This window comes from Macrotis lagotis, chromosome 8, assembly GCF_037893015.1.
Source record: "Macrotis lagotis isolate mMagLag1 chromosome 8, bilby.v1.9.chrom.fasta, whole genome shotgun sequence".
Lineage (NCBI taxonomy): Eukaryota > Metazoa > Chordata > Mammalia > Peramelemorphia > Peramelidae > Macrotis > Macrotis lagotis.
The window spans coordinates 83236906-83246238 of NC_133665.1; the positions used below are offsets into that span (position 1 = coordinate 83236906).

Below are 9333 nucleotides of genomic sequence, written 5' to 3' on the forward strand. Positions count from 1 at the left end.
CGGCTAGGTGGTACAGTGGATAGAGCACTGGCCCTGGAGTCAGGAGTACCTGAGTTCAGATCTGGCCTCAGACACATAATAATTACCTAGCTGTGTAGCCTTGGGCAAGTCTTGGAAATGATAGGGAACCACTAGAGTTTATCCAGTAGGGAGGGGACATAGTCAAACTTGCTCTTTGGAAAGATCACTTGGCAGTTGGCTGAATGAATGGCTATAGGCAAGAAAGACTTATAGCTGGGAACCCAATTAGCAGCCTATTATAAGAGTCTAAGAATGAGGTGATAAGGGCCTTACAGTGGAGCAGTGACAATGAAAGAAGAAAGGAGTGTAGACAAAGTGCAAAGGTAGAATTAAAAAACCTTGGCCAAAGATTGTAAATGGAAGGGGAAAGAGACTGAGAAATTGAGGATAATGCCTAGGTGATAAACCTTGGGGACTGGGAGAATAGTAGTGCTCTCAAAAGTGATAGGAAAGAAGGGAAAATGAATGGGTTAAAGGAAGAAGATAATGAGATCAATTATGAACATGTAAATTTAAGATGTCTGCTGAACATCCAATTAAAGATGAGAGAAAGACAGTTCAAAAGACCAAGTTTGTTTTGTTTTTAAGTTTTTGTAAGGCAAATGGGGTCAAGTGCCTTGCCCACTCCAAGGCCGGTGCTCTATCCACTGAGCCACTTAGCTGCCCAAAAAAATCTAAGTTTGAAAGTCAGCAAAGAACAGATTTGAAAAACATCAGCATACAGAAACAGTGAGAAGATTTTGGTTCTCTCTGCTTGCAAGATTCCATTTATAAATAAAAGTATATAATTTCATTTTATTTAATTAAACCTTGGGATTATGTATTTATGCAATTCTTCAAATGGAAAAATCTAAGGTTGTACTTAAGGAGGATGTCTAGAGGATGGGAGGAGAAAGTAGTGGACAACATTTTTTAATGTGACTGTTGTCAACTGAGAGAAAAAAAGTTATGCTACTTCTGAAAACATTTTCATCACAGTGATGGCAAAATTAGACAAGGCATAGGTCTATAAATCTATAATGTGTTTCTTTCTAGATTTTAAGGACTAGATAAATGGCTTTCATTACCCAGAATAGTAGCCTCTGTTTTAAAGTATCAGCACACACACCTACTGCCTCTTTCATACACACACACACACACACACACGCGCGCGTGCGTGAGCGCGTGCACAAACAGTACGAGGAGTAGATTTAGAACTCACTAGCTAAAGAGAAGAAAAAAATGTTTTTTTCTTTAATGGTATGAAGTCACTGGTACAGGGCCCTAATCATGAGGATACTCCCATACTAGTGCAGGTCAAGAAGGTCTTCATAAAGAAGATATGTGTAAAATAAGTCCTTAGGAATTACCTGCAGCACTGAGAGGTGAAAGTGATTTTACCCATGGTCACAAAGCTAATGACATGACAGAGAACAGAACTGAAACCTCGGGCTGAGATTGGTATTTTCCACTTGTATCTTGAAAGGTATCCATAGGATCAAGATACTAGGTGGACAGAGATCTGACCTGTTGTCAGATATAAGAAAATATAAGAAAATCTAGATAAGGAAATAATATAAGAAAATCCAGATAAGGAAACTCCTTCTATCAAGGCAGGTCAGCATCACTCTTCTTTTGTTGCCCAAGGCATGAGAGTTGAAAGTGTTTTGTCCAGGATCAGATAATCAATTAGTGTCTGAACTAAAATTTGAACTCAGGTCTTACTATCTCCAAAGTAAGTTTTCTATTTGCTATAAGACACTGCCTCTCATGAGAAAAAGTAGGAGGGGGGGCAGTGAAAAGGGACTAGAAAAGGTAAGAGAACTAAAGGAAAAGACAGTTCTGATTAGTAAAATAATAATAACATGAAGTAAAATTTCCACCTTAAATTCCTCACAAATAAAACAAATATGCAAAATTGCTATTTGTCCCAATGTATAAGAAGTAAGGAAAAGGAGAGAATACATAAACTATACAATGTTTAACAAAACCAAACCACTTCAAAAAAAGAAACGATCTTCTAACACATTAAGTTTTCTATGACAGGAAGAGGAAAATTCTAACATTAAAAAAAATCAAATCTATAAGTGCCAGGGGAAAGAAACTTTCCCTAAATAACAAAATAAAAATAAATCTCCAGTAAGAATAATATATAATGCATTGATGTAAATTGAAGTGCTCATGTCCATGGGTTGAAGCTTATGAAACCCTCAAACAAGAGCATGTAACACTAACAAACTATTTGACATTATTATTTGGGTTCAAAGACTCCCTTTCTCTAAATGTTTATAGCACCATACCAGTTATTTCAACTGAGCTGACACAATGAATTTCAAATGATCTAATACTTTTGACTTACCAGTGGATTAGCACATGATTAGCCTGAGTGAAAGGATTATTATTACTGCTGTTCTAAGATATTAACACTTTCTATAACACACACCAAGGAGACTATACAGAAAAAAGGTAACATTTGTGTGTGTTTGTTTGTGTGTGTGTGTGTGTGTGTGTGTGTGTGTGTGTGTGTAAAAGTTTAGGGAAACACTGATTTCCTCAGCAACCCCTCAGGTTTTACTATAGGAAGTAAGGCAGCCCCCTCCATTTGCCTTCTCTGAATTTTACATGATAAATTCAACAAAATGTATACCCTCTCCTCAAAGGACTGGTATTTTAAACAGAATTTTATATGGCAAACTTCCCTGGGAGATTAGATTCACAAACATAAACCCCTACTCTGTAATGGACAACTAATTCTCATGTAATGAATGACAGAACACAACATTAATGTACTTAACAAGACAGAGGTAGATTCAATGAAGCTTGGCACCATTTATATGAAGAAGGGTTATATTTGCAAAAAAGAGGAAAAGGGAGACAGGGAGGATTTGAAACAAAATTGTGAAGTCAGTTTTTTGCTGTAGTATATAGAGTCCACTTTGGAACAGAGACAAGACAATAGCTAAAACTTAACCCCTCGACATTGGCAGCCCCATCAGACATAATGTTAAGCACCAGTGCTTTTAAACTCTAACTCCCACTGTCAAAGGGTTAATGGGGAAAAGGACTTTGCTCAGGCCTTCTGTTGGCAAATAAACAGTTTCTTTACGGCCAGATTTTTAGTTCATGCAAAAGAATGTTCTTTTCCAAACAGAATCCACAATCTCTATTTCTGCTGCCATATAATAACTTTAAAGAAAAGTTAGACAATCAAAATTATGTCTTTAGTGTCTGTTAGATCCTATAAATCCTTCACTAAGCTTAAGTTCGGAAACACAAAGAGATATGTATGGACAAGTCCATATTACACAAAATGAATATACTCAAAACAACTTTGGAAAATTAAGGTGATGAAGATTTGCAGTGTTACATTAACATTTACTTGCAGAAATCACAGTGAACTTCTGGGGACAAAAATAAGGAGGAAGGAGTGGAACACTATATGAAAGATGAAATATAATTACAAGGAATTCAGAAAAGCTGTGAAAATTTAATAGACAATAGGCAATTCTTTCATTGACCAGTGATAGCCAAACATCTGTATTTTGAAATAGTCCATTATTTCATGTAAAAAGATGAAATTCTTTTTGACACTTTTTGTATGAAGTTGGTCACTGGGGTAACCTACATCTCTGATCTAAACAACATACTTCATCAATTTAATTTTTTTCTTTATAATTCTGCTATACAAATAAAGAGAACTGAACCTAGAATTATAACACATTTAATGGGGGCAAACCTCTGTTTTCTTCTTCCCTTGCTTCTATCCAGCCTTATCTGGTTCCCCTTGTTGTCACAAAGCCAGGGAATAAAGTTCTTCCAGAAAACTCACCCAAGATCAAACTGTGCCTGGTGACAGCAATGTCCAGGCTATAAGTAATGTTCAAAGGATTCAACAAGGTCTGTGACTGATCATTCTCTTTCCCTTGCCATCACCTGCTGATTTTGTCCAGGTGTTTTATGGCTATCTTGAGGATCTGGAGAACAGACAGAGAGAAGACTTTGCCAATTTCTTTTGTCTGGGATTGTGAATTCCTTCCACAGATGGTGGACAGCCCCAGCCTGGGCCAGCACCAGGCTCTTTTGCCTTCGCCCTCTAAAGAAGGGAAGGAGAAAGATATTATCTTCTTCCATAATACTGCCTGTAATGTGTCTGTGGTTAGCAAATAAGGATGGCATAGCTTCAGTGAGAGTTAAATGGGGAAGGGGAAAAAGTGAATGCTTTCACCTTATCAAAAGTAGAACTGAAATCAATATTACAATTAACTTGTTTGGAGGAATAGTAAGCACTAACAAGAACTTCAAATATAATGATCTTCATGAAATAAGGTCATCTTGAATTAACAAGGTTTTTTGAAAAGTTTCTCTTCCCCAAGTTTTATTGACTCTTCTTTGAAAGTACTAACTCTGTTGACTCTCAAATTAAACAAGCAGTGATACTGGAAAATCACATCAACATATCAGATTCTAACATCCTATTATTACAATGGTAGAGTAGAAAAGGCACTGAACAGTCAGGAAAACAAAGCCCTCATCCCAGCCCTATCACATTTTAACTGTGTTACCTTGAGAAAGTGATTCAGTTAACATCTATGGTTCTCAATTTCCTAATATGAAAAGAAAAATAAAGAAACTATACTGGCTGATTCCTTTAGTCCTCTCCAGTCCGCAAATCCTAGGATTCTTTCTTAAATGCTCTACATTTACAGCACTTGTATACAAAGTTCATGACACTAGGCCCATAAATGAGGCAATGTGACAAAAATAATAGAAAAACATATTATTTGCCGTACTTGAGTATCTAGAGATTTACAATGTCATCTAAATTTCTAAAGAGAAATTTCAGAAGAATTTATTTAATGCTGTTTCAATTAAGCTAGTAAGTACAGCTTTTACCCTTGTGGGATGACCTGAATTATAGAGATGGTTAAAAAAATATCAAGGGTAAATAAGTATGCAAGTTAAGGTGAGAAATAAAAAGTATCAATTTTATAAGTTCAAATAAAGTATTATTTATATCAAGAGGCAGCTTGCATTATTTCTTACATGAATGCAGGATCCACTAAATCTGGAAAAGAACACAAGTCCATTTGAATGTAAAAGGCATAAGTAAAAACAGTGAAAGCAAATATATGCCACATAAAAAGAGGAAGAAAATCCTATTTAATAGATTACTTGGATAATAAAAGGGACAGAAGTATACATGCATGCATACATACACACACACACACATAATTGAGTCACCATAGTTTAGTGCACAGTCTGACAAGATAACAAGACTCTACAAATCCAGCCTTTGATACACCCTGTCTATATGACCCTCTGAATATTTCTAACCTCTCAGTGCTCATGGACAATTTTCTGAGAATAAATTGTAGAAGTTCTTGAAAGGACTTCAGAGACCTCCCCACACCACTAGAAGCAGACCCATAAAGAGCCAATCCCCTATCAGTGATATTATCAAAAGCCCCCTTTTTTCCTGTATGAGGGAATTTGACAATTAACTTGCTGCCTAGACAGTCCCCGTCCCATGTCTCTCCACCCGCCGCCAAGCCCCAGTCCATGCTTCCTCTCTCCCTTCAACAGATGCTCAATTCTGCTCAATGCAAATAAGAAACAGATAAAAATTAACTATATTTTACTGGGTTCAGTGCTGTCTTCCACCAGGCCCTAATAGATCTGACTTGTATATACCCTTTTCTGATTGCCCTTTTATTATGAGCATTTCTACTCAACAAAGCTAACTTGCTTTGATTTCCTCACTGCACAATCCCTATCCTCTTGTGCTCCAACATTTATAATACTGCACCTTGGGATTCAATAATCTATATTAAGATAGTCCTGACCTGTAAGTGTAAGCATTCACTATACTAAGAAAATAAAAATGAACAATTATTATTATTTAATCATTAAAAGTTGCAAAGTACTTTATAAGAATCTTCTTTTTTGTCCTCACAACTCTAGGAGGGAGATTTCAATTAATATCCCCATTTTACAAATGAGAAAATAGAGAAAAACATTTACACACACAGCATCAGAGACTGGATTTGAATTCAAGTCTTTCTGAAATCTCAAGTAGAAGTCAATTCAACAAAGTTGCCCAATCACCAGTCCAAACAAAATGAATAGAGGAAAAGAAATAAGGCCTTGCTAAAAATTAACTAATCCCTTGCTAAAGCAATATTTTTGAAAAATAATTTGCAGTTTTGTATAAATATATATCAAGAATTACTCAGTTTTTACTATTTAGGAAAATATAGTATATTCTCAAGCAATGTTTGGCTGCTCAGATTTGAAAGATAATTTTTTAGTGTGTTTAGTAAATGGTAGTATTTGCAGTAATTAAAATAGGACTCACAATTAAAAATGCAAACTCCTACAACTTTAGGTAATAAACATTTGTCTACATCCAACTTTGCTGCTGCTGGGTAGCTCAATCTTTCACATTCCCTAGATTCTCTGACCCCAAATAGCATTTTATTTTACTAGTTATTTTGAGTATCTCAGTTTTAATGATGATTAAATTGGGGCAAAGGAAAGTAGGAGGTAAAAAAAAATGAAAGTAGGCAAGAAAACTGGCATAATTTTATTACATGCATTAAAAAATAGACAAAGGAAGTAAATCTAAACATCTTGGCTCATTGGAAGCCTTATAAAGGAAAATTTCATTTCACTAAAAGACTTTAAATCTAGATGGACTCATTAACAGACCACCTGATAGTATGATAGAGAATCAAAGATAGGTCACAGTCTAGGCCAAGGATTCTTAAATCCTAGGACTTCTCCATAAGTTTAGTGAGATATATAAATTCTTTTTTTTTTTCAGAATAATGTTTTAAAATATCAATAAACAGTATTAGATTACAAAAGAAAACTGATTATATTGAAATAAAATAATCAAAATACTAAAAAAGAAAACACCAAATAATGAACCCAAAATTATAAGAATTCTGAACAATATATTGACAATTTACAAAGTGAGAAGATTGTTTTAAAATAAAAAATTAGATCCTGGCATGATAAGTTTAAACTCTCTCAAATACAGGCATAAGCAGGATCAAAGAGAAAATCAAGAAGGTTGTATAATGATCTATTGAAGAGAAAGCAAGAAATTCATAACTTAAAGAGACCAAAAGAAGAAACAGGAATGATTAAGTACAAGGTGAGAGAAAAAAGACAGAAATGAGGCAGAAGTGATCACAGAAAAAGAATCATGTTCAGATATAATATGTAGAATCTAGAGAGGAAATGAAATGTATACATTAACTATGGCATGGAGGGTTTTTCTTTTACTATTAATTTTCTAAGAAGTTCAATTTCTCTTCTATGCAACTAATATTAAGTTATATACTCCTATGCATAGTAAAATATTAATTAGTTCCTTCTGTTTAAATGTTCCCCATGTCTGATAAATAAATACTAAACTGAGACAAATTCAAGGCTGCTTGCTTTTGGTAATACCAAATGAGCAGAAAACATATTGTGAATGAATCCCTTGTCTAAAGTCTAAGGTGGTCTCTCATATGTCTTTAAGAAAGTCCATTTGAAGCCAATTTTATGTTGTGTCATTGAGGAAAGAAAAAGTATAAGCAGGAGGCAAAAGAAGAAGAGGCTACCTTTGAGATTGTAACTTGGAAAGGTAGTTTTCTTTAATTTTATTAAACAGATGAAATGTTAAAAGGTTAAATTTTTAAAAATTTACAAGCTTCCAGGGAGATTTTCTTGAATGTCAATTTTTAGCCTAGATTAGAGCTTTACTTAAAACTTATAAAATCCCTGAAAATTTTAATTTTTGCTACAAAGGGATGTTGGAAAAAAGTCTTATCTGTTTCAAAATTGTCAACCTGATGACAAGCCTTCCCATCATTTTGCTACATGTATTTTCCAGAAACCACTAAGACATTTTTGCCCTCTGTATGTTTGGGAATGGGCTTTTCATAAGCTATTAATAAGTCATGGAAAGGTACAGCAGAAAACTATTCATATTAATGAATATGTAATGAATATTCAGACTGCATGTTGACTGCTACCACTGAGAACTGGGAAGGGAAAAATCTGGATCTGACTTCTACTAGGTCTAAATACTACAATGAGGCAAAGAATTGTTTTATGTAATGATAACTGAACTTTCACATCCTGCATCAGCTATAATAGAGCCACAGAACTGGAATACTTCCCCTCCCCAAATGCTCACATAACATAAAACCTAGTTTTATATTAGCATTATATTTACACCCAGAACAAACAGCTAAAGTTTGCATTTAAAAAAAATCAGATCATCTATAGAAGAAATAAAATCTATCATGCACAGCAACTATTTATACCCTCACTCAAAGACTTGTATTGTCTATGGCCAACTTTTATGTCTCCCTTTCCAGATCCTGAATCAGAATCTCTTACTTAGAACAAGTTGCATCAGTGGCAACAGAAACACATAAAAGCTGTGAGAAATAATTCCAGTTGGAACTTATATACTCATTGAGTACAGGTTTACTTATGTGGCTTACTTGGTCATTTCAAGGCCCTGCCCTACCCCTTCCCCATTCCCCAGCAAATTCAACATTTATTTCTTTAAGGAATGGTCTTTATGTGACTGAAATTATAATGCACACTAGATATTCTTTCAAGGCCAGCATGCACTTCCTCAACCAAATCCCCCACTTCCTTTGCTAGCTAAACATAACTATTTCAAATGTGTACATCCTTTAGAAAGTTAGAAAGGAGTACCTTCATATGTAATAGCAGGCAGCTGGGAAGCCAATTGGGGCAGTCAGGGTACACATTTTAAAAAGCAGCTCTTTAACATTCAATAAGTAAGTGGTAATTGGGCACAGAAACATAAACTGTCAAAGTGAATCAAAAAGCCTTCTGCTTTTCAGGACATTATTTGTAAGATTACATTGGAATTAAATTTGAACATGCATCTACCCCATGCATTCAGTCAAATTATGAAAAAAAAATTGCTGTGCTTTCCTTGGATAAAATTAATGTCAGCTTTGTGTCCTTAAACCAGACCCGATCGGGAAATGAAATATGTTTAGTCCCGAAATAGTTGTGGTAATTCAATCCCTGCACTCTCCTTATTTTCTTGATGACAAAGAGAAACTCCCAACTGGCAAGGCCACCTGCACTGATTACTCCTCCATCCACACCCACAGAATATGAAAATGAGCCAATGATCATTAACCTTAATTTCTTCTAACATAAACCTCAGCTCTTTCTCAGTCTTGCTTCTCAAGAAACTCCCCTGAGATAAGGAAGGGGTGGGGGGGGGAGGAAACACAAAAGAAAGAAAAGCTGGGGAGGGGGGGAATGAAATAAGAAACAGAATTCAAC

The 9333-nt window shown here is 35.1% G+C and overlaps 1 protein-coding gene across 7 annotated transcripts in view; it reads right to left on the minus strand.

Annotated features, from left to right (window-relative positions):
• Nucleotides 1-9333, minus strand: part of BNC2 (basonuclin zinc finger protein 2) — a 514203-nt gene that overhangs the window by 215104 nt on the left and 289766 nt on the right. The window lies entirely within an intron of this gene.